We start from the raw sequence: 25,653 nt of genomic DNA, 5'->3' as shown, positions 1-25,653 counted from the left end.
TTATTAACAGACCGCCTCAATTTTGCTGATACAGCGTTAAATAACAAACAAACATCGAAAAAAATGACAGAAGCTTTACTTATTAATCCAATAATGATTTTTGAGGAATGAAATAAAAGTATATGGGCAAATATAGGTAAAGACACTTCATGGGAAATCATAAATGTGAATGCTTTAACATCCAATCAACCTGTATGAGACCTCGTGTTCATGCTGAGATTTTTTTTGTTTTTTTTTACGGGGTGGTCGGTATTTTTTGGTCAACAATAGAAATGAGTTTCAGAACGATACAATATCACTACATAATCGGGATACTAAACAGGTCCACCTTTTCATGATAGAAGAAATATATATATATATATATAATATCATACAGAAAAAAGGATAACAAGCTCCACCAAAGGGATAAAAAACGAATATAATGTTAACTTTAATATGTACGTCATTAAATTGAAAAATGTTGTGGAAAGTTATACCCTGTTTCTAATTAGAATGCCTCCGTTTGGTGGTCCATATATGGCATTATATCCAGGAGGGTCTTGTAACCAGGTAATACCTCAACAGGATGGTTGGTGGTACGCCATTGTCAACAGGGTCACTGAGCTCATCTCTCAAACAGGCCTTAAATGACTGGATAATCCCAGCATCTTGGGACTGGAAGTGACTTGTTGTAGATGGCAGGAAGTGTATTGTCACATGTGTTGACTACTTAAAGCATTAATGAGTTTGTCCAATTAATTTGGGTCATGTCAAGTAACCAATTTAGGTATGTATACTACATACAGCCAATGTAATTGGCATTATAACCAGGGAAAAATGACGCTTCTTCCAAGAAACATTGGCAAATGGCATTATATCCAGTTAGGCATTATAACCAGGAGCATTATAACCAGGGTGTTATAAAGGCAGGAAATCCGTTCTGGCAAACATGTGGCATTATTTCAAGGGTGGCACTATAACCAGGGACATTATAACCAGGGTGCACTATACATCATTACATTACAAAACTGCTGTGGACAATGACTAAAATGACGTGGGAATATATTGCTGTGTACTGAGGTTAATAGCTGACATTTAACTGGAAGGTCATGAGCATATAACCACACACAATGAAAAAGAGGTAGCAACTTGTGCCAACATCTGACAAACCCTTATGAAACATCGAACAAGGCTTCTTGTGTTGCTTTTCCAACCAACCTTTCTTTGACCTATGTTAAGTCAACGTTTTTGTCAGTGAGACATTAAGTGGAATCATGTTTCAGAGTGATAGACTTTTACAAAATACTGCGAACAACTAAACGAAAGAGTTCTTGTGTTTTCATGCGACAAAGGTGCCTTTTAGAAGGTTTTGAAATGTAAAATAGGTTATGTATATTTAAGATTACACGTTCTCGGTAAAGTACACAGACGTCTGGACTGAAATGTGACAACGGGCTATGGGAGCCAATTGTCACAGGGCACTGAAAATAGGTGATCTAGACTACCAGTTGCGTTGCTCAGGAAATGGTACACATCATACATATCAAGCATAAAACAAATGATGACAGGTTTTCCCTCTAAGGAAAAGGCGATGTATAATGAGAACTAAGTAATGACCATCACTACAAGGTATGTAACTGACAACTGTTGTCATTGTTGTGGGATTAAATGAAAATGGTTAAAACAATCAAGACTTGCTACGCATATGGTCATTGTTGGACATTTACATGGAAGAACATGAACATGTTAAATTGTCTTTAATTACTTCTTGACCATCGTCAGGTGAATAATGAGTCATCACACGGAGTACATATAACAAATCAACGTAATGTCAGATGTCATGACAATAAGAGGATAACAATAAGAGGATAACTATAAGATGATAACAATAAGATGATAACAATAAGACGAGATCAACGGGAGAGAAGCCAATTAGGTAGAGCCAAGATGCAGTGGTCTTGTTGAATCGGCACGGGGCCGAAAATCGTAAACATAGCCGAAAGGTATTAAGGTGTTAACATCTATGGTAAATACTAATCGCTGATGCAGATATGTGTGTCCAGGTCACGTGATGATATCGGTATCCATAGTTACGAGAGCGACTAGTTCGTGACGATGGTGTTTTCATAGATGACATCTGCGAAGGAAAAATGGTGTGAGTGAGTGATTGAGTTAATATTTAACGTTACATCGGCAATATCCCAGCCATATCGTTACGAAAAAATTTATACAATAAAAAATGAAAACATTTGGAAGAGTAAAACCTGTCGACGATGGACAGTAAATATACAAGAGGATCAAAGATATGAATGTAAAACTAAAACATTTCAATTAAAGAAGACAATACAATATAAAACACGGGCTACAGATCGCAAACAACTGAAGGTAGATCACCATACTAGGGACCATGGGGACTTACAGTACCTTTGCTACCTGCATGGACCCAATCTGGATTTACACCATCCCTTCAGCCGCTGGTGTTTGTAGACTAATTTACCCACAATTAAAATGACAACAATGCTACGAGTAAAAAGTGGACGATTAAATTGTACTTCGAATGTTTTGGGACTTACGTATCCTCTCAGGAGGACAATGATTTTACGGTACTTCAGCCTCCCTTGAGGAAACCGCCCCTAACAATCTAAGTTGCTAATTTAACTAACATTACTAATGTGAATCAGTGATGAAGCTGAAGTGCTGGCAATATTTCTTTTATCAGAATTAACCTGTCAGCCAAACAACAGGAGAGATCAGTCAGAACGTCTGATGTGACGCAGAGAACGCCATTGTCCAGAACTTAACTCCTTTCCGACTTCCAGCATTGTAAGAGATTCTTTTCAGGTCAGTTTTAAACAAAATAATTTTGCAATTTATGCAATGTTTTGAAGAAAATATGTTGATCTAAATCTTCGAGGAATTTCAAAAACATGGAATTAAAATAACTGAATATTTTAGAAAATGTATCTGGAGTTATTGATACTTAGCCAGATGCCATAGTGTGATCGATGCATTCAGTGATCAACAGCAATGTGCATCGATCATCACAATTGGGAAACGATGACACCATTTGTGACCCAACTAGTTAGTACTCGTGTTATTCCGTGACAAGCCGAATAACGAGTCGTGTCCCTCTGGAAGTATTTTATGAACATCAGAACTACTTCAAACAAGAACGATAACTCTGTTCCTGTTTGATTCCACTAGTACTAGCATTCGTATATTGTACTGCTGGATTTTTATTTATTATTTAATTATTTCTTTTCACGAAATAAACCTCTTTGATTCAAGTAAAAGAAAGAGAAAAAATATTTTACACACATATTCTAACATAATTATTACCAGCTGTTCTCCTTGTATATTTCTAAACAGGGCTCAAGAATCACAAATGGGATTTGTTTTATTGAACATGCATATAAAATATTTTTTGCCAGGTACATTAAATCCCAAAACAGATTTTTTTTGCTCAAAAATGACTTTTATTAAAAAATATTATTAAAACTGAATATTCGTATAACCTTGTTGCCATACCCCTGGTGGAATTTTAAACTGAAAATGCTGAAAAAGATCAGACTATGTCAGAAACGTTAGACTAAAAGATGTCAAATATATGCCCAAAGTTGCTGATTAAATTCTATTATTATGTATAAATATATTGTTTTGAAACTCGTAGCTATTTATATACTACCCATCAAAACTCACTTAAAACATTTACTATATGTTCTGCATATATATATGTAGTTACATCGAAGATGAATTTCTCCACTAACTTGAGGGAACCAACTGCAAACCTTATGCAGATGAATTGCACAATGATCATGCATCAAATTGCTGAAAAACATGTGCAAGTATCCTGCATGTGAACAGCTGCGTTTTGGTGTAAAGTTTTGTTAAGAAATCACAAATTGTCACTAAGTTTTATCATTTATTGAGCTCATGACAAGAATCTTTTCAACGTTGCGAATTTGTTTTACAATACATCATTTCCTGTGTAAACAGTACCCTTAAACTGTATAGTATTTTTTGGAAAATCTAGTTTGGATCAGTTGACTGAAGTAAGTGGCTACATTTACGCTAGCGAGTCTAAACTTTTGATAGGTAGTATAATTAGATTTTAAAATGATGGAAAGCGCATGTACAATCTCCAAAACAAGCCCGCAACATCCACAGGAATACATTCACGTGGACCCATGAGAGCTGCACGTGGGTGAATTTTAAACTCTCATTATCCTTATTAAAAGCTTCACCTTAGACAACACAGTTCTGACGATATATATATTTTAAACAAAACCACATAATGCCATGAACGACTTCTGAAGATTTTTTTCATCAAGGCACTGGATATCATTACGCGTGTTCTGTTGGTTTGTTGTATGTTAGTACATAAAATGCATCGAGAGGGGCACGAGCCTTTTTTTTAGGTTACGGAAAGGGGCGAATGGTGACGAATGCATTGGTGCTGAAATCCACTTCTCACCCGAATCTTCACGGGTTGACCACACGATGGAAATAGTTTACTGAATATATAATAGTACACCTGATACCACCTAGTGTGTCGTCATGGCACGGATAAACTATTCCTGGAGATCTTAGGCTTGACTGATTTTCTCTATCGTGATTGAGTGAGTGAATTGAGAATTACGCCGCACTCAGCAATATTCCAACTATATCGCGGCGGTCTGTAAATTATCGAGTCTGGACCAGACAATCCAGTGATCAACAGCTTGAGCATTGATCTGCACAATTTGGAATCGATGACATGTGTCAACCAAGTCGGCGAGCCTGAGCACCCGATCCCATTAGTCGCCTCTTATAACAAGCATAGGTTACAGAAGAACAATATTCTAACCCGGACCCTTTTCCCTATCGAGTGCCCGAGCAAAATATCGCGCCATAAGATAAGTTTAACACAGGTCTTACCATATCGTATTTTTGTGGTAAACGTATGTTACCTGATCTCAAACTACCTTACGTTGTTCTGATTCTTGCAGAATCCTGATCGGCACGAGGGCCCGTTTAATCAAATTACTCTTGAAATGCTGAATAATTTATATATGCCCAAATTAACACTTTAATATTTCAAATACTAAATTAATGTGGTTCTTTGACAGTTATCCTCCTAGAGTAATCAGTCAGGAAACGAATGAGCTGAGGTGAAATGAGGTTTAACGTCATAAGAATATTTCGCTCATATGACCACGTGCATGCGTATGTGTGGCTGACTTAAGCTGGCTTTATAGTGCTAGCTCACTGAGATACCATGCCGCAGTTAAGCATGTATACCCAGCTCAGACTCCGAGCTATACTAACTCCGAGCCGACCAGTCCTTGTTATACCCAGTAATGCCGAGCGCCAGACAGGGACCAACAAGTACCATATTTTAACGTCTTTTGGTATGACGCGGCCGGGGATCGAGCCTGCAACCTTCCGCTCTCTGGGCGGACGCTCTAACCACTACAACAAGGAGGTGGTTGTATACAAATGAACAAATTCTGGTGACAAATCATTATTATTATAAATAAATGCGATAAAACTATTTTTTTAATTCATCTGAATGAGTCCATTGTATGGTTCCGAGTACACTTTGAGCGTGCGTTTGGGAATCGGGAAGTCTCATGAAAGAAAGAGACCGATTACATTTATCATCTGATTCATTGTGTTCCAAACCGCCGACAGTTTACATGTTTCTATATGTGATATTTCTTCATATTCAATTCCAAAGTTCCTATAGATATGTGCAGGGTTAGCTTCTAGAACATTGTGTTATTTTAGAATATATACTAGGCGTCATTAATAAAGGGTCAAATGATATATAGCGCATTAAACAGAAAGGTTTCTCAGAAATAATAGAACTAAGAGTGTGTCATCGTAATGTTTAATGTGTTGACAAACATGACACATCGTGGCATACAGGCAAAAAGTTTAAACAGCACTAGCAAACGTCAGTTGTATAGACCAACCCCGTAAAATGAAAATGACAAACATGAAGCACTTGGTCATTAAATATCTTGTGTACCCTCCTCGCGCAAAACACAGGTGCACCTTGTTCTCAAGCTCCTTTTCAAGTTCATGAAGAAAACTTGCGGAATCGCATTCCATTCCTCTACTTGAGCTCTGCGGAGTCCTGGGAGATCGACTTGTGCTGGGTGGCATGTGTACACACGTCGTCCTAGTTCACCCCAGGCTTGCTCAATTGGAGCTGGCCACTCCATCCGCTTTACACCCTGTTGCCTAAGGAATTCTCTGACAATCCTGGCCCTATGAGGCTTAGCGTTGTCGTCTTGCAGTAAAGAGGGTCGACCATAAATGCCATGCATAGCTTGCAGGAATGGCACTGCTATAGGAGCCGGAATCTCGTCCCGATAACGCTCTCCGTTAAGATTACCGTCGACGACGTGCAGTGCAGTAGGTACAGTAGGAGTTACCCCTGCCCAAACCATGACGATACCCGGCTAAATCAATTATGCATGGCAACAGTTGCATCTGTGATTCGCCCTCCAATGCGATGATAAATCCTCTGCCTACCATCATGGAAGGACAAATTGAATCTGTTTTCACCTGTGAACTAAACCATTGATCTGCTGCGTTAAGAAATCCGTTATGTGTATATTCCTTGGACCAATTGGCTTGAAATCCCTGCCACAGTCTACCAATAGCTCTGACTCACATTAAAGGGGCCAGCAATCTGCCGCGGAGTTTGACTAGATTCCAAAAGGCCCATAGCCTGACCGCTTTCAGCAAGTGTAAAAAAACGTCTCATTTTACACTGCGATTTCAAACAGGTACCTGAACAGTGAATGACAGTGAAAAAGCATCAGTGTATGTGTAATGTCCTCCACTTTCCTTGAAAGAGCGACTTGCAAATCCTTGACATTAAGTGGCAGCTGGGTTTCAGTATTGACCATTTGGATAAAAAAAGTAGTATATACAATAGCGGTCCTAGATCAAGTCCAACAAATGCTGCTGTAAAACCTTATTTCCTAAATAAAGCTTTTGTCAGGCCCTTAGATATCGTCGCCATTGTATATACCAGTTTTGAATCCCCAGTTAACTTCCTGGTCGCCTGTGGCACTATTGTGTCACTATGACAGCGAACCTGATCACGAGGCCACCCTATATCGTTACAGGATACTATTGGGATCACTCGACAGTAAGTGTTAAATATTTTGCTTGGGTGGCAACATTGTGCCGTATAGTATGACCAATAATTCCTCTCTGACGAAACCTCTCCCTGGCCCATCTTTCAAGTAGTACAAGTTCGGCTCGTCAGCTTTGATGCCCACTTTATCTATGTTGTAAGTTTTGACTGACCATATCGGATCGGTGGCTCGTTTCCGAGTGTCCCGTTCGTGTTCTCCAGGCTGGTAGAGGTACCTCACAAGGGCCATATCGGGTATCTGTTTCTCCTTCCCCCACGATGGTGCAGCCGACACAGCCACCACTGATTTCAGTTTAGTAACATTGGCCGGTTTCTTGCCGGTGAGACGGGTGGTTTCCTGGTTGATAGCCAACACCACCTGAGGTAGCCGCGCTACCCATTCCATCGATCCTTTTCCCGGGTTGACCATCTCTCTCGCATACTGGTGCCCGAATAAGCTCTCGGCCAAAGACCGAGTATCTCGAGTATGGCTTGGTTCGATAAGCCCTGGCCGCGGCACGCCTGACCTTGGTATCGTGTTTGGCTAGCAGTTGTGACATGGCATCCATGAACTCCCGCCCAGGGTCGACTTGCAGCTCTTTGGCCATGTCAGCAGGCAGCGTTTGAATATGCGTTCGAATCCGCGGGCTACCTGGGGCGAGTCTTTCGTGGTTAAGGGTTCAGCTTCTTTGTAGTGGATGGCCACGTCCACGACGGTTAGGCCATACTTGTACCTCCTGTCGTTGGGTAGGAACAGGTGGTCGGTCTGGTGGGTGTTATTGGGTACGGTAAAGCCGAATTTCCTTCTAGGCACGTAGAGTGGTGCCGGTAAATAGATTTGCCACAGGGCTTGTTTTTCAAGCCACGCTTTGGCCTCGTCCGGGGGGTCTTCTCACCATTTTGGCCAGCTGATGTACGGCGCTAGCTCCTTTCCAGTACCCAAGCGGGCTGTAGTAAATAGCCTCAAACTGTCTCTGGTTCCGTGACATCGTCGTCGCCCCGACAGGATATCGTATATATACACTTATGTTCTTGGTTCAATTTTCTCATGCTCGTACGCGTACGTATTGATCTCATCGATGGCTATTAAACGCTTCATGTCCAGGGACAGGGACGTCTTCTTTATCGTCAGTCCGTATATCCTGTGCCCATCGCTTCTAAGCATGTTCATCTGATGCTTGAAGGTGCGGGTCTTGAACAGGGCTTCCTTGAATCTGGTGTGTTTGATGTGTTGTTTCACCACGTACTTCTTGACCCCCTTCACCTTTCGGATCTCACTGTTGTCGGCCTTCAGGATGGAGTACATCTTGGGCCTCAAGCCTATGTACTCAGGTAGGGGCACCTGTCGCCGTACCTCTTTTGAGCTCGTTGTAGTAAAAGTCGTACATCAGGTGTTTGGATAAATCAAGGATGCTCATCCTCACGTAAACGGGCCCGGTTGAACTTGATGTGTCTCTTCTTCATGTGCAGGGCCAAAAGGTCGTCGGTGAATATCTTGCTCCAGTTGAAAAGGCAGTTGAATGCCTGGCTGGCTATCAGTCTCCTGAGTTTGTCTTCCTCTTTCGACCGAACCAGCTTCAAGGTCACGCGTTTCCTCAGGTTCTCCATAGTCTTACCGAACACCGAGTTGTTCATGAGCTTGTAGAGTTTTTCTCGAAGTCACTGGTGGCCAGCTTTCGGAGGTCCGTGTTCATTCTGATGTAGGGTTCCATCCAGGGGGCTCTGTGTATTTTGGTCAGCCTCATACCCAAAGACAGGTACAGCTGTAGGTTGCGATAGTGAACGATGTACTTGGTCTTATTCATTAAGTTGGGCACGAGTTTTTCAACGTCTGCCACCCGCCCACCTGGCAAGTTATGTTGGTACTCGGACATCCAGTCCGGGTTATCTCTCAAACGTTCGGGGGTCAGGTGGAAGCTGTTGTGCGATGTGTGCAATGCCTTGGGGTATTCCAAGTCCACTTCGAGGATATAGCCTTTGTTCGAATCCGGCACGATGCTCATAACATCGATCTCGGGTAATGCCCATTCGAATCCCCCTGTGGGTAGATACTGGCTCATGGCCCAGCCATACAGGTTTTTGGCATCAAGGTAGAGGATGTGAGTGGTTGGATTGGTCGAGTCGTAGCCTAGACGTACTCATTGTTGGCCTTTGTGTAGAGTTTGGCGGCCATGGAGATCCCTACTCGCAAGCCTTTCTCAATGAACAAGTGCATGTCATAATCAGTGAGCAATTCCAACTTAACTCTGGTTTTCTTCAGCAAGGCATCCTAAGATAGACCTGGGCTGGTGTAGTACCATGCGGGGTCGAGTTGATACTGCTTAAAACACGTCCTCCTAAATGTCTCGAAAACGTCAGCTAGCAGGAGTACGTCTGTTCTCAAGTACAGGCCGTGGTAGTCACCCAGATTCGTACAGCCCAGTTTATTCCATACGTTAATCGCGTGCAAGTAATCGTCTTGGGTGATTGTCGGGTTGGTCAGGTTGCTGTAAAATTCCCTGATGGGGGGTAGTTGGGTCTTAGCGAACTTGGTCCAACCATCCGTGTACTCGTAGGGGTAAACACCCTCCCTCATCAGCAGGGGTCGAGTCTCGGCATCGGTGTATTGATCGGTGAGGGGGAAGGTATCATTGGCCTTGACCAGACTGTCGATTCACGACAGGAGGAACTGAACCGAGTCGATGAACCTCAGACCGTTCAGACTGAAGGACTGACTGACTGAGTTTAGTTTTACGCCGCTTTTAGCAATATTCCAGCAATATCACGGCGGGGGGACACCAGAAATGGGCTTAACACATTGTACCCATGTGGGGAATCGAACCCGGGTTTTTGGCGTGGCGAGCCAACGCTTTAACCACTAGGCGACCCCATCACCCCCAGACTGAAGGAGATGTATCTCTCCATGTTGTTGGGGATGCATGTCAGGTTGCCGCCGACCCTTGCGATGGCCTGCATGATCAAGTAAGAGTCATACCCTCTCAAGTTGTGGAAGACCACAGGGATGTTGATTGCCTTGGGGTTGACTCTGAGCGTGAGGTTGTACGGGTTGTAAGCGGCACCTCTGTACTCCCCGGTTATGTGACAGTGATCTCTCACCAAATCTCCGTTCAGCAGGCCGTCGCACACGTGGCAGTGAGTGCTGCAGCCGTGAGCTTGCCGGTCGGCTTGAGTCATACGCATGGGAGCGACAGTGTACAGTGCATTTCTGATGGCTTTCTCTTCTGCCTGCAAACACTTTAGAAACTTTTCAGCCATGTCTGGCCCCCTGTACACCATGGGAGCGTTTGTTTCCCCATGACATCGGATGATCATGTATCCGAACCCAGAGGCCTCGTGCTCCTGCGTTTTGTGTGTGGCCCTGCCGGCGGCGTCCTAAACGGGTTTGACGAGGACTTCGAAGTCGGCATAGATGATGTAAGGCACGGACATCTGGTTCTGGTGGTTGTCGAATTTTAGAATATTGTCGCCTTCCTTGGGCATGTCGATTCGTATGGCCGTCTGCCCCACACCTTGGCAATCCTCTCGGTGGGATTCCAGCAGGTCGGGTCGGGTGAAACCGTGTAGGCATCGTACGCAAAAGTGTTTTTTCCCTTCGTATTTCGATTGGTCGTGCAACAGCCTGCTGAAGTGTTTTATCCATGCGTAATGGTACTTATGACCTAGCCGGATCATGAATACTGTAAATCAACAAACTAATACGTGTATTAAATAATGCGAGTGCAAACCTGAAAACGAAAATACGTGCATTTATTAATGCGAGGAGGCAAATCAGGAAATGGTTGACCAGAATGACTATTCTTACTAATGACTACACTCACAAAATATGGGAAATACTATACTAGTATTTAATCCGACATCTTAATTCCCCGAACACATGGGCGTTTGGATCAAAGACGGCTTTCCTTTCAACTGTTAGTATTAGTAATTGACAGTAGACAGGATGTATTTTACTTGTTGATATAATATAATGTCGATGTTACTGTGTCAATAAAAGAATTTTGTGAATCAATCGTTCGTCTTTGTGACCCAAATACTAGTAATGACGATATCGAGTGCAAAAGACAATATAATAATGCGAGATTTATTAATGCGCTTCAGATATAGTCGCATTTTTCGCATTAATGAGGAGCTCGCATTATTTTATTGATTTACAGTAGATTGATCACGCAGCGGCCCTCCTGTGGGGGTTCCCCCAACATTGGGCTGATCCTGTGCGTGATCGTTTTGTTACCTTCGTGTCCAAAGATGTTGACGGCATTGTGATCGTTCTGTTTTTTTATTTTGGTGAACTCGGAGATGGGGGTGGGTTGGGCTATGCCATCCCAGTTTAGCTCGGGGTAGCTCGAAAGTCTGTCCGAATGTGTGTCGGCTGGAAGCAAACTGATCTGATCCCAACTCTCGCGCAATCATCACCTTTGTTTTTGACGTTGACCATGGCTTGTTTTGCATTGTAGTAGGGGGGCAAGTCTATCCACGACCAGCCTCTGAATGGTACGTAGTTAGCTATGTCTAGATAGACCTTATCGATTTTATCCACGACCCACCCGGAACCCATGTGCGTGTAGCGTTCTAGGTATTCTCATATCTGCTGAAAACTGATATCGATTGACTACAGTTCGACGACTTCCACGAACTGTAGACTATTCATTATTATACCAAGGTGTACCCAGTCTCTAATTGGGTAACTCTATCCTGAGGAGGCGCCTACATTCGTTTATGTAGTCATTTTTCTTCTCGTAGATAAGCTGGTGCTTGACTACGTTTGCCCCCGTGGGCTTTACTTAAACAATAGTGACATTTCACTCCAATACCGCACACGGAACGAGTGTAGTTCACGAAACACCTCCTATGAAAACAGCAGTACCCCTCCATCCTACATTTCCTACCGCAGGTCTCGGTCTTCCCCCTAAGTATGTACTGACATCGGTACGCGGCAGGTCTCATCTTTGGTATACTCATATGGGGACCTAGTCTTATTGCTTTCGATCAACGCAGTCGCTGCTAGACCCAGCACGACGAAGATCAATTCCCGGTCCTATTTGCCTCGGGGATGGTGTGTAGTACTGAGCGAGTGTGGGCTCTTCGATTGGTTGAGTTGTTTGCCGGTTAGTAGGTGGTATTCTCTCGCTGTGTCTTCAACATTCTCGAATGTTTTAACGGCATGGTTCTCACGTTGGAGTTGTTCGTTAATGTAATCGATCCTCTGTATACGTTTCTTCGCGTACTTGGCTTGCGCGGTTTGCAGTTTCTCCACGGCTATATTATGCCGTTTTCGTTCAGCCTCTATCTCGGCCGCGTTCGACTACCGTAGTTTTGAGAAGAGGAAACTACTCCCGGAAAATGCCAGGGCAATTACTAACGCCCCGCCGACCATCATAGCGATCGTAGCCATCCTATATATGTTTCTATTTACTTCAAAATATTTTCCGGTATGATCCCTTGGTGGCCATCGCCATACCCAGGTTCATTATGAGCATGCCCATATCCTGCAAGTCGAAGTCGAGCTTGATAGTCGGTTGTTTAAGCACCTTTTGGTCAACCATGCGTATCCTATGGCTAGACTGGCGACCACGGAGGCGTGGTATGCTTCGCTTACGAACGTTTTTCCCTCAGACATGATGTATATGATATAGAAACATATATTTAATTACAACATAATATGGGGTTTACCTCTACCTGCAGGGCTAGGGCTGGGGGTGGGGGTGGGGTTGGTGCTTGTGGTTTATTATAAAACATGAAAACCACGGCAGCAGTTGCGCCTACAATCCACCACAGTGGAGGGCTCCACTTGTAGTTACTCTTATGTTGGCTAGACCACCTTTTTTTTATCACCCTCTACCAACAGTTGTTCGAGCAGGTTGTTGCACTCCATCCTATAATATACCAAGCAATTCTTATTGATATAATAACCGATACAGGCGAAACACAGCGAGATGAAGGTTAAATTGCACACGATGAGCACTTCACAAACCATAATTCCTTAGCATTGCTAAGCATTTGCTTTAGCTTTGCTTTTGCTTAGCTTTGCTTAGTTTTGCTTAGCTTTGCTTAGCATTTACTTAGCATTGCTAAGCCAAAACACCCTATAGTCCACGGGTTGGTCGGTCTTGAGCACGAGCTTAGCATGTTTCATCTCGGCTAGCTGTTTCTTCACCCGGTCCCGTTCTAGTTTGTTCATCACATCGTTCTCTCTCAAGCACTCCTCGAAAGAATCCCTGTCCTTGCAGTGGAATAAAGCCACCCATCGCGTCTGCTCCCTGATGTCTTTCAACACCGAGTTGAATTTCTGCGTCAGCACCCAGACGCTGTGCTTTGCGTGCCGGCCGGAGAAGGCCAGGTACGATAGCATGTCTCTCTTTTTTGTTATCTCTCGATTAGCGCTGCAGTCGTCCAGTATGAACAGTGTCGACTCTACCTCAAATTTGTTGTGATAAGCCTTCAACCAATCCTGCAGACGTGTTCCCAGGTCGACTCTGTGTACGTCCGGGTCCGTCATCACCCAGGGTCTTTCCGTGTACGTTCTATTCATGTGCAGAGTAGGGCACATGATAACGATATTGTCGAACACATCCCGGTAGTACTCCTCCAGCATATCCAACACGAAAACGGTCTTCCCACAGCCTGCCTGCCAACACACTATGGCGCAGTGCGGGTCGTGAGGCAAATCAACAAATGGCTTGCCGCCAGGCAAATCAATAGATGGTTTGCCGCCAGGCAAATCAGCAGATGGCTTGCATGAATCTCCCATTGTCTATATTAAGTTGCACGTCCATAATCACGTACAGATATAATTTCAACTTGCCCGCGGGTTTAGCCCTCTTTGTAATGTGGATGGTTATCCCCTCACTGCCGTTGTAATTTATCGTCATCTGTGGATGGCATGTCCAACCATAGCACGTACTTGGTGGTCAGGTATTCCCCGATCTGATAGGTCCAGGTCCTTGGTTATGTGTGGGTGTTGTTTGATAGCCGGTAGCTTTTTTATCTCATCCCACTGCTGGTATGCCCTCATGAACAGCTGGTTGGGCACGCCCTCAATGGTCACCTCCGCCTTTTCAATCTCGGGGTTGAAAAACTTCTCGCTATCCCTTCGGAACGGCCCGTAATCCTCCACGGGGACGACCAGGATGCCTTTCATCGATCACGCCAGCACGTTAAGGTTGACGTTCAACACAGTGTCGCTCTTATCCCGTATTATCGTTCTATGCCGCAGGACCCTATCGTACAGGATTGCCACCTTCCCCGAGTACTGGTTTCTAACCTGCCTGGCCAGCTCTGGGTTAGTAACCATGTCGAACTCCAGAAAGAATGTTGTCGATGGCGTTACTGGCCTCATCACCGTTCAGCATACACACGACTTTGCTGTAGTCATTAAACGTGAGCTCGTATTCAAGCCTATCACCCAGCGCGGCCTGGTAAAACGGCACGTGTCCCGTGAGCAACTCGAAGTCGAGTGGTACGCAGAACCGGCTCCCGTACGCTTGGGCGATGGCCTTTTCACCGGCCGAGATCTTGTCTAGCTGGTCTGCCGTGAAGCCGTACCCCATGCGCAACTGAGTTGATTTGCAAATGCCTTGGTACTCGTCATTGACGCATTCTCCCTCGCTTTTCCAGAGGTCCCCTCAGCAGTGAAACACGTCGCTGTCGTCGATGCTCAGCACCTTGTTACCGCTGATCTTGATGGTGGTTTTCTTGATGATGGCCCTACCAACGTTCCGCACGAGCTCGCGTTTGTCGTTGTCGGAGGTAAACGTGAGGTTGAACGTCAGTCGAACCGTGCCTGGCACGATTAGGTCATTTTCATCCAGGTTGGGGAATCTAACCAGCAGCGTTTGGTTCTGGTCTATCTTGCTGGGATTGTTGGTGATGGTCGACGACTGACGCACGGCTCTGACGCCTAGAGGCTCTATTAATCTTCGGAAAGGATCTAGTTTCCTACAATTCATTGTTATATAGATAGAATATATAAGTTTAATAATTTAAATATGTCTGAAGGCGGCGATGACATCCCGATGGATGATATTGGGAGTGATAGACGGTCGGCGAGGAGGAAACCTCATTCACGAACAACCCCTTAAGCGCTGAACTCGTAAAGCTGACGGGCTGCGAGGAGAAACCTCATTCATGAACAACCCCTTGGGGCTCGGACGCCTCTTAAGCGCTGAACTTGTAAAGTCTGCCGTCGACGATTTTTACAACGCAGTTGAAAAGAGAGACAACATCAAGCCGTCGTGGCGATCCTATTCCAAATTTTGTATCGATAAGAAGGGCAAGCTGCGATTGAAGGCTCGCCCGTAGATCAATATCACAAAGAAAAATGGAGAACTGTATGCCTTGTCGGGATTAAAAAAGGACCATAAGGTTTACTTTATACGTGATGAACTAAACTTCAAAGATTACGGGGGCGCACGACCTTAAGTCCATCCCCAGGAGGTCGTCCAAGATCTGCAAGCAGCCAGGGTCGAACCCAGCGGTGAAGGTGATATGCTCCAACGTGCTAAAGAAACACCAGACAGTCTCGAAAAAATATTGGCCACATACTGGGACAAACCCTTACCCGGGTTAGAATTTCCCTTGAGGGAACTGTATGGCCTAAACGAAGCCGTGAAACGTGTATTCGGAGAACTCGTTAACAACATTGGGAAACTGAACGAAATTGATGAGCAGATCGCTCGCGAGATAATATAACTCAACGAAACGGAAGACGAGGATATGAAAGCCATCATCAAAAAACGGTTGCGGGACTTACAAGACGAGAGGCAGACTCGGTTGGAAGCCGCTTCATCGAACCGGAAGAGCTTCAATCCCAGATCAGCCACGTGCGGGAAACCATCGATCAAGTCCTGAATGAAGACACCACGTTAGCCAACAGGATCCGAATCCTCTTCCGAGAGCAAGGCATCACCATCACCAGCATTCTGACTGCATTGGGCTTCATCATATCAACCCTGGTCGTGTCGCTGATGCCTGCTGGCGGCCTCGGGGGTGGTGGCACCCCAACACCCACACCAGGTGGTGATGTTGGAGACTGGGTAAAAAAACATATGAAATCACTCGGGGAGGCCCTGGCTAAACTCGCTGGTAAGGCCGCCGAAGCCCCGCCTGGCATGCTCTGGCGGGTCTGGTGTATGTAGCAGCTAAGGAATTTTTAACCAAATGAGCCCCAAACCGACCGCAATCCCCCCGACCACCAGCGCTGTTTTACGGTCGATGTGCTGCTGATTGGACGCCTGCACGTGTTGGGGTTGGGGCTGTGGGTGTGTGGGTTGAACCCTAGGCTCCGGGGGGAGGTACAACTATGCCCGTTTTACCGGTCATGGGAGCGGGGACGTGGCTGACGTTGATACCCGTGTTGATACCCCAGCACAGCCCACACGTATGTTCGAATAGAATCGTTCAAGCGGATGGTGCCAGCACGAGAGAACCCCCACGATGTTTTTGATATCATCGTCGCCCAGGCAGTTGCTGCTCCAGGGTCGGTTTGTTTGATGTACGAGACATGAATCTGCTCTTTCGTTGTGGGCCCCGTAAACTTATGGTACCCGGGTATATACCTACCGTCCGTATACGCGAGTCTAAACGTCTTGGATTTATAGAAGTAAGTGTAGAGCTTACCTAACCTGTGGTTCATCCCGGGGAGGCGAAAGTCTTGATTCGTTGGGATCATGAACTCCCCGCAAATACGTTCGTATGCGCGCCGATCGTACGGGTTATCGATCATGCTCCAAGCTGTATATTGTGGTAGGGGAGCACTTATTTCCTTCAAAATCCGTCTCGTCTGATAACAGATATGAAACGAGGTGACTGCCTTACTCAGTTCGTCTGTGCCATAGTCTAGTGTCACACCCGACCCTGTCGTCGCACACCATTCGGCGAAGTTGAGTTGGTTCTGCCACAACTGCATTGGGTTTCGATTCCAGTTTACCACCACCTGAGCGTTACTGACGGTAAGAATGTAGTTCTCGAAGATGTCGATAAAAGCTGTTTTAAGGCTCGTGTCCATGAAGTCGGAGCTGCTTACGTCTCCCGGAGGGGAAAATACTCCTTGGGAGGATTCTCCTCCTGGGTTGTACATTTTTAAAGTATTATATAATGTGTATACAGTGGGCTCTGTCAATACCGGCCTCTGTAAACACCGGCACTCTGTCTACATCGGCACAAAATTTTAGTCCCGGCAGAAATGCACGTTATTATCTTTTAGAAACTTCTGTAAACATCGGCATCTGTCTATTCAGGATATCGGCATTGTTTTTCAGTCCCAACGAACAAGTTGTTATGAAAACGAATCTGTAAAAACCGGCACATGAAAGACGGCGTAACCCTTTGATGCAATTAGGTCCAAATGATGTAACAACACAATTTGCTGTGACTCCCGAGATTATTCAGAAACGGGAAGTGTCATTCAGTTTCTTGTTAATTAGTGAGTGGCACGTGTCACTTACATAGAGGCGAATCGTTTGATGGCGGGTATCGTTCGAAAGCTCTGAACATCAACAATATCACTGTACTCTTGCCGAGAGTATTTTCACATTTGTAAGAAGCGATTTTATTGGATAAAGATTGGTTTCTAACGACGCTTTTTTCACTACACTCTGCTTATAAGGTTCGTGATTGGTCAAAATCAGACACGTGACCTAAGCAGCCAATCATATTATGGAAATGGATACCGCCCTCGTAAACGAACACCTTTAGATTAAGACGAAAGGTTTTGGGTAAAATAATGCTATTCTGAACATATTAAGAAAGACATCGCTACCTGTACGTAAATTATGGAACGTATTGGACATTTCGTGCTAGGTTATGGCCTATGACAAAAATGCTTCATGCATATATTTTCACATTAAGCATCGTGTCCGGGCGTCAAGACGGAGGTGGTGAAAGCCGAGATGTAACTTGTCAGTGACTTGACTTACATTGCATGATTGCACAAAAGTATGGCAATAGTAATTTTATATGTACGTTTGACAACTTTTATGAATTTTATTGTTGATTTCAATTTATTTAATGATTCCCTCGATGTTTGAAAAATCGTTACTTTGCTCTTTGACAATGCTATTGTAGACCCGCTGCCGAAGCATAAACAAAATTCGTTGTTTTCAATAATAGTTTATAATTTTAATTCTGCCGATAATATATGATCAGCTGAAATTTAATAAGAGATTTCAGACATTTTTATTTGATCTAAACAACATGAATGTGCATTCATACACTGCCTTGTTTCTTATTCAAACATCTTGTTAATGCTAAAGTGACAGTACGACAGCGAACTTCCGTGTGCGCAGGCGTCGTAAGCGAACCTAAACTGACACTCTGTCAAAACCAGCATTTTTATTTGGTCCTTACTGATGCCGGTATTGACAGAGTACACTGTATATACTCTAACATGTATGTAACACTTCCAGGAATAATGGGCGGTGAGGCCGTTCAGCTGATGCACGTGATCGATAACACGTCGGGTCAACTCGAAGTCACACTCTGCGATATCACCTACCTGCCGCGATGGACTAACATCAACGCCAGCAATAATAAGCTGTTCGTCAGTGGTGCTCGCAACCAGATAACCGTCGGCTACTACAGCATGTGCTAACTAAGCGACGAGGTCTTCAAGCCCTTGGGAGCTGAACTCAAGATGAACGATTCAAACGGCACAGTGGTGTTAACCAACAACGGAATAAACCCCTTGAGGCTCGGCCGACCATTTGCGAGGACACTCGGGATGTCGCCGGACGAGATAAAACCCACAACTACCGTCACAGGCACGAAGTTATCCGACCTAGTACCATACCGAGAGCTGTGCATTCATCTCGGTCAGCTGAGCACGACGGACAACATTCAAGTTGGTCACCCTTCCATGATACTGAGAGACGTACCGGTGAAGACGGAGAAGTACAACGACGGCAGAACCGAGTCGTTTTCATCGCGGCTGTACAAGAGGTTAACTCGGGACACCATCCCTGAGTTGGTAATATCGGTTTTAGATATAAAGCATAATCCTGTGAATATAGGATACATCAGCATAACGCTGCACATAAAATGACTAGCACACAAGGTCCCGAAATGAAGTTGAACAAATGCATTAATGTGGGGATCTCCGAACTCGGGGACACACGCGGATTCGACGACCCCGGAGTAGATGGTAAACTGTACGCCTTGCAGCTTAAAAACAGCATTTACAAACGCGTTTAAGTCCCCTCCATCGGTAGAACCCTAAGTGATAAAGTAGATGTCTCAGGAGCGGCCCTCAACACTTGGTTCGACCTAGTCCGCATCGGTGATGATAGATAGACTGTATACCCATCGTTCGGAGGCAAACTGCTCAACCTAGAAGGTGTCGAGAGCAACATGACGGCCATCGCCCGAAACAAGCAGTATGCCCTTGTTTTCACCGTCGACAACAAGTGGGTGTTGTTACCTGCTCAAGTTGACTGGTTTCTCAACATTAGTCTCGGCTCCCCCTACGTGTTCACGGAGAACAAAGACAACTACCTAAACAAAGTTGTGAACAACGGAACCCTGCTCGTGGCTTACGTCCCGGAGCAGAAGCATAGCATAATGATCAGCCCACTCTCCAGTATGGCAGCCCACATGCTGTCGAGCAGGCCCGGGGTGCAAAACATGGGATTGCGGTTGGTGTCTGAATTCGAAGGCGTGGTCAAAATCCTGGAAGGTCTACCAGCAAATTCAACGCTGGTCATCCAAGTCTACCTAGGGGAACCATCGCAGGACGAAGTCGAAGTCGTGAAGGGAAACAAACTCCGGTGGGTGAAACGGCACCAGTATCACGTTTGCGCTGTTAACGTGCGGGTGGGTGTGCAGGGGGTCGTCGTGACCTTGGAAGACACGATATCACTCACCACGATCTTCTTACCCAACAACATACACTTCATGGGGGTGAGGTGCACCCCTGAACTACTATCAGAAAAACAATTGGAAAATATCTCGTAATATACTGAGTCAAAAAAGAAACTTCACAAAATGTAATTTGAAAAATAATGAATAATTTTTTTCTGATGATACATCTATGTATCCGAAATGGGATCCCTATCTTTCGACTCTAGAGAAACGTTAGCAAATCCCACTCAAACCCATCTATTCTTCGTGCAAATGATGTTAGTGCCAAATCAGGTTTTGCACGTGCAGTTGATCATGTGATCTTCGCATCGAAGTTTTCTTCATATGCCCGTGTTTGCATTGGCCTCAAGAATTGAAAAAAACACTTTTAAACCACAGTTCTAACGGTACTTGAAATGCCACGATTGTCAAATGTGCAACGTGAACTTGCCGTTGGCATGTTGCAAGCGGGAACATCAGTTATTGATGTCGCAAGAGCAATGGGATGCAGCCGTCGTACTGTGTATGACTTGCGAGGTCGTCTACAACAAACTGGCACCACTTCTGATCGCCCAAGGTCGGGTCGTCCACGTGTGACGTCACGAGCAGAAGACCGTCAAATCGTCCTACGTCACCTACGTGACAGATTTCTGCAGGCTACACGAACCAGAGCTGAGATGTTTAGAGGTCGAATGTTCTCACAGACCATTCGAAATCGGTTGCAGGCTGCCAATCTCCATTCTCGACGTCCTTATCGTGGGCCAATATTGACGCCGTTTCATCAACATCAACGTCTGCAATGGGCCCAACGTCACCTCCGATGGAACCAGAGAGACTGGAAACGAGTCGTCTTTAGCAATGAATCCAGGTTTACCCTCAGATTCGCGGACGGCAGGCATAGAGTCTGGAGACGACGTCATGAACGGTATGCCCAATGTTGTGTACAGGAAGTCGACAGATTCGGGGGCGGAAGTTGCATGGTGTGGGGTTCTTTCTGTGGGAACAACCGTTCCCAACTCCTGTTCATCTGTGGAAACCTCACAGCTGCTGCTTACCGCGACCAGGTGCTCTCCCCTGAACTCATTCCTATAGTGCTAGGTATTGAAATAACAGCTGGGGTTGTAGGGGTGGTAGGGTTGGCGTTTAAGTTTGCATCCCGCAGCCTGCATTGTAAGGCATTGAAACACGACGAGGTCAGGGTTCTGGCCGAAGCAAAGCTGAACACGGTAAGTGAGTGTATTTCCACAGCACTCACTGACAGTAAGATCTCAGAGGAGGAATTTCGTTCAATCCTCTCTGAACTCGACAAGTACCGTAAGATGAAACAAGAAATCGGGTCCAAGTCTCGTAAGCCTGCTATCAGCGAAGACGAGAAAAAAAAGTACATAGAACAGGGGAAACAACAAGCCCAGCAAGCCTTCATTACGAAAACCAAAGAAATCATAGGAGATTCACGTTAAACTGTTTCATTGAGGTCAACACGACATAGGGTGGGCACATGATCAGGAAAGTGCTAGTTCGCGGTCATAGTGACACAATAGTGCCACGGGCGACCAGGAAGTTAATTCGGGATTCAAAAACTGGTATACACAATGGCGGCGAGATCTAAGGGCCTGACAAAAGCTTTATTTAGCAAATAAGGCTTTACAACGGCTTTTGTTGGACTTGGTCTCGGACCGCAATTGTGCCGTTTGTAACAGAACGTTAAAGAACGTAATAATGACATTTCGACGGCCCGATGTGTTTTCCCATGCTGTTAACAAAGTTTGTAAAACATTCAGTTGGATATACTTCAAACAAAAACGAAGATTTTACATTTTTAAGAAATAGTGTTACCAATAGCTTGACCCTTCATTAAAGACGCCGAGTATATATCATGCATGGTATAGCTTGTTAACTTGATTTGGTAGAGTGACCCACAAGAACAGGTATGAGGCTCACAAAGTCAGACACATAATCACCTGGTACGTGTCAAACACCAAATTACCGCGTACCTGTCATGCTCATAATTACCTGGTACCTGTCAGACACACAATGACATGGTCCTAGTCAGATACATAATTACTTGGTACCTGTCAGACACACGATTACTCGGTACCTGTCAGACAAATAAATCCCTTGTACCTGTCAGACACATTATCACCTGATACCTGTCAGACACATAATTATCTGATTCCTGTCAGGCACATAATACTTGGTTCATGTAAGAAACGTAATTACCTCGCACCTGTAAGACACATTATCACATGGCACCTGTCAAACATATTATAACCTGGTACCTGTTAGGCACACAATTGCCTGGTACCTGTCAGGCACACAAGTAACTGGTACCTGTCAGACACACAAGTACCTGGTACCTGTCAGACACACAAGTACCTGGAACCTGTCAGACTGACAGACGCCGCTTTTAGCAATATTCCAGCAACATCACGCCGGGGGACACCAGAAATGGGCTTCACACATTGTACCCATGTGGGGATTCGAACCTGGGTCTTTGGCGTGACGAGCCAACGCTTTGACCACTAGGCTACCCAACCCCCCCTGGAACCTGTCAGACACATTATCACATGGTACCTGTCAAACATATTATTACCTATTACCTGTCAGAAACACAAGTACCTGGTGCCTGTCAAGCACACAAGTACCTGGTACCTGTCAGGCACACTCGTACCTATTACCTGTCAGACACACAAGTACCTCGAACCTGTCAGACTGACTGACTGAGTTTGGTTTTACGCCGCTTTTAGCAATATTCCAGCAACATCACGGCGGGGGACACCAGAAATGGGCTTCACACATTGTACCCATGTGGGGATTCGAACCCTGGTCTTTGGCGAGACGAGCCAACGCTTTAACCACTAGGCTACCCAACCGCCCCTGGAACCTGTCAGACACATTATCACATGGTACCTGTCAAACATATTATTACCTATTACCTGTCAGGCACACTCGTACCTGGTACCTGTCAGGCACACAAGTACCTGTTACCTGTCAGGCACACTCGTACCTATTACCTGTCAGACACACAAGTACCTCGAACCTGTCAGACACATCATCACATGGTACCTGTCAAACACATCATCACATGGTACCTGTCAAACATATTATAACTTATTACCTGTCAGACACACAAGTACCTGGTACCTGTCAGACACACAAGTACCTGGAACCTGTCAGGCACACAAGTATCTGGTACCTGTACGACACACAAGTACCTGTTACCTGTCAGGCACACTCGTACCTGGTACCTGTCAGGCACACAAGTACCTGGTACCTGTCAGACACATCATCACATGGTACCTGTCAAACACATCATCACATGGTACCTGTCAAACATATTATAACTTATTACCTGTCAGACACACAAGTACCTGGTACCTGTCAGACACACAAGTACCTGGAACCTGTCAGGCACACAAGTATCTGGTACCTGTACGACACACAAGTACCTGGTACCTGTCAGGGACACACAAGTACCTGGTACCTGTCAGGCACACAAGTACCTGGTACCTGTCAGACACACAAGTACCTGGTACCTGTCAGGCACACAAGTACCTGGTACATGTCAGACACACACGTACCTGGTACCTGTCAGACACACATGTACTTGGTACCTGTCAGACACATAATCACATTCCACCTGTCAAACACATAACTACTTCATACCTGTCAGACACACGATTACTTGGTACCTGTCAGACACATAATTACCTGTTTCTTCACACTTCGTTATGTCGTAGTATGTTATTGTGAAAGGCTTACAGTTTGCTATGATGCCAATGTCTGAAGGAGTAGAAGTGGCTTAACATTTTGATAATCAACTAAACAACCAAAGCAGCAAACCTGGCATCCGAATGCAATTAGTCGCCTCTTACGACAAACATGGGTTGCTGAAAACCAACCCGGATCTAAACGGGTTGACTCCACAGTAGAAATAGTTATATATAACAATGTATCTTGAGATAAGATGCGTCCCATCCATCGTGTATATATGTGGCTATTGCCTGTTGGGTAAAGACTTCGTCTCCAGGCTACTGTGTAGAATTCACAGTCACTGCAAGCTCCAAGACTGGTTGGTCGCGATACAGTTGTTTGAGTTCTGAACTCAATATGTAACATACGTGTATTTGTTTCTTGTTCAACGTGGCACTCAGGAATATTACAGCTATTGTTTCAGTGGTTTGTAAATAATCGAGTCTGGATCAGGCAATCCAGTGATCAACAGCGTGAGCGTGGATACACTCTACAGGGATACATGTGTCAACCAAGACAGCAAGCATGACCACCCGATCCTTTAGTCGCCCCTCACGACTAGCATGGGTTGCTGAAGGTCAAGTCTAACCTGGATCTTCACGGGAAGTACATTTCATAGGCACTGCAATTTCCAAGAGTGGTTAGTCCAGTTACTGCTGCAGTAGATCTGCATCCCACATTTTAGATGTATTGCTTTCATTTTTTCTAATGTGTTGTGCTTGCCGCTATATAGCTGATCGATGTCAGATGGGACGTAAAATATCTGCAAATTTATAAAGCTATGTTCATTACCATTGCTTGGGATCGTTCCAATTGCGCAGTACCTCTCCTCAGCAGCAGCTGGAACATAAAACAAACTCATTTGCCAAAGGCAAAAATACCAGACAAAATTTTTCTTAAAGCTGACATTGTTCTGGCTAAAAACGTCTTTCCTAAATTTGGCTCCCGAAATAAATTGCATTGTGTATTTAGCAAACCAGCGGTGGAGATTATATGACTGTATCGCTGAAAATCAGTGAGGACACCCGATGTTCTCGGTACTGATCGGCATGACCTGCTCCACTGGGATATATATATATAATAATGGTGCTATACCTATAAATGGCAGTTCCAGAGTCTCGTAATTCTGTTGGCTTCCTTCATCATCGGCTCCGGGCGTCTGTGAAGGTCTGGTACACATGCAAAATCAAATGGGAACCATGTAATCACAATCTCGTTTATCAGACATTAGGATATATATATTGAGTCAAAAAAGAAACTTCACATTCTTTCTACACGGCACTATAAAAGAACAAGAGATGGTAAGAAAATAGCTGGACACCTTCCAGTGATGGTAGCTGTGTGATGTACTGTGGTAGTCGAGGTACGAATGAAAATAATTGGACACCTTGCAGTGATGGTAGCTGTGTGATGTACTGAGGTGGTCGAGGTATGTATGAGAATAGTTGGAAACCTTGCAGTGATGGTAGCTGTGTTATGTACTGAGGTAGTCTAGGAACGTATGAAATTAGTTGGACACCTTGCAGTGATGGTAGTTGTGTGATGTACTGTGGTAGTCGAGGTACTAATGAAAATATACTCAGTCAAACAAGAAACTTCACATATTTTCTTCAGAGCACTTTAAAAGAACAAGAGATGGTAAGATGGTTAAATTGTTATTATTTCATTGCTGAGATTTGTGTGATATACTCGATACACTGACAGTGCCATAATCAGTTCCATTAGGCTACACCGCCGTTCCAAAACATGGGTATACAGAATGTCAAGTCACAAGAATAAAAATGCGAAATTTCTCAGTTCAATATCCTGTATGGCCGCCCCGCGCATTCACCACTGCCAAACACCATCTCCTAATCGACTGCCTGATGCTTGTGGACACGTGGTTGGGGATTTTGTGCCATTGCTCTTGCAAGGCAGCGCCAAGTTCCTGCAAATTTTAAGGTGGGTTCCTAAGA

At 44.7% G+C, this 25,653-nt stretch overlaps 1 long non-coding RNA gene across 1 annotated transcript; it reads right to left on the bottom strand.

Annotated features, from left to right (window-relative positions):
- Window positions 1-60: 60 nt before the first annotated feature.
- On the bottom strand, window positions 61-24,540 carry LOC124292014. Its single transcript, XR_006902342.1, has 2 exons — window positions 24,491-24,540; window positions 61-2,116 (listed from the first exon to the last, which is right to left on the bottom strand). It is a non-coding gene; the product is annotated as an uncharacterized LOC124292014 (long non-coding RNA).
- Window positions 24,541-25,653: the final 1,113 nt, after the last annotated feature.

The sequence above is a fragment of the Haliotis rubra genome, unplaced genomic scaffold (genome assembly GCF_003918875.1).
Source record: "Haliotis rubra isolate DU_JTF1 unplaced genomic scaffold, ASM391887v1 Scf1133, whole genome shotgun sequence".
In the NCBI taxonomy this organism is placed as follows: Eukaryota; Metazoa; Mollusca; class Gastropoda; order Lepetellida; family Haliotidae; genus Haliotis; species Haliotis rubra.
This window is presented reverse-complemented; position numbering and strand designations above follow the sequence as displayed.